This window comes from Pseudophryne corroboree, chromosome 6, assembly GCF_028390025.1.
Source record: "Pseudophryne corroboree isolate aPseCor3 chromosome 6, aPseCor3.hap2, whole genome shotgun sequence".
Classification (NCBI taxonomy): domain Eukaryota; kingdom Metazoa; phylum Chordata; class Amphibia; order Anura; family Myobatrachidae; genus Pseudophryne; species Pseudophryne corroboree.
This window is the reverse complement of record NC_086449.1, coordinates 280,632,077-280,633,398: the sequence shown is the minus strand read 5'-3', so window position 1 is coordinate 280,633,398 and position 1,322 is coordinate 280,632,077. Positions and strand designations below refer to the sequence as shown.

The window sequence follows — 1,322 nt, the reverse complement described above, 5'->3', positions numbered from 1 at the left end:
GGAACACATCAGGAGCATCAAAAACAAGCTCGACACCCACCTCATCTACAGACATTTCCTTTTGGAACACAACTCAAACCCAGAAGACCTCTCTTTTAAAGCAATAGAACACGTACAGATTGGAGAAAGAGGAGGAGACTTGGCGAATAAACTGTCCCAAAGGGAAATGTTTTGGATTTACCAGCTCAACACGATGCACCCGGCAGGATTTAATGAGGGCTACGAAATTGCCCCCTTCCTATAAGGTCATTGATATCTTCATATTTTATTCCACGACTGTCACAATACTAAACTACTGTATACGTGAGCTTGAAAATAAAAACATTTTTGACACAGAAATGAGTGTGCCTCTCATAACCAATAAGATACAGTCATACCACACTGGCTCCACGCCCAAGCCCGTCCGATCTTGGAAGCTAAGCAGTGTTGGGCTTTAACAGTACCAAGAGGGAGACCCCCTGGGAAGCTAAAGTACTGTAAAAAATGGTTTCTAAAAAACTCGAATGTGTCTAAATATGTTTATTTATGCAATACGTATGATTCTCTTACCATTAGAGCGCATAATTAAGCATATAGCATTATTTGTCACTAAAAGCACATATATGACATTTAAGTATATGCACTATAAATATAGATATCTTCACACTTGCACATAATATATATATAATATAATTAATCTAGACCAAAAAATACCCATATTTGTGCTTATGAATAACATATGCCAGTCTAATCAGGTGGTAAAGTCCGTTTTTTCTTCTGCTATAAAAATGTCATTTATTAATCTAACAGTATGCCTCATATATAAGAATGGACAGTGGACACAATTCCACGCAAAAAACGCATCTCTACTGACAATATTTAAAGTACATTGATACTAACGATTGTCTTTTTCCGTTTATTTCATGTCAATGGGATCTATATATGGAGAATAATTGTCCTCAAATAGGGACTTCAATAAAATGGCCGCCGCTCTTACACAGAACTCTCCCATACATCCTCACAAAAAGACCATGTGACTCCGGACTCACAAACCGGAAGTGGGGCATAGAAATACATGAACTGTCAGAACGGAAGTGGGGCATGAAGCCCTGAACACCCACAGTGAATAAGACGCGAAAACCGGAAGTGCGGCGTCTGCACATGCGCACTCCGGAGACGCGAAACCGGAAGTGGGGCATCTGCGCACGCGCACTGAAGCCCTGCCGAAACCGGAAGTGTGGCGGAAGTGCGCCTTTTAACACAAAATTATTGATTTAAACTGCTAAAACTAAGTTATAACACTCGTTTTTTCAATGTTAACATGGGAAGCCTCCCCATGTCAT

The 1,322-nt window shown here is 40.2% G+C and overlaps 1 pseudogene; it reads left to right on the top strand.

The window, feature by feature from the left end:
* The first annotated feature begins 363 nt into the window (after positions 1-363).
* On the top strand, positions 364-483 carry LOC134937086 (5S ribosomal RNA; annotated as a pseudogene).
* The last annotated feature ends 839 nt before the right edge of the window (positions 484-1,322 follow it).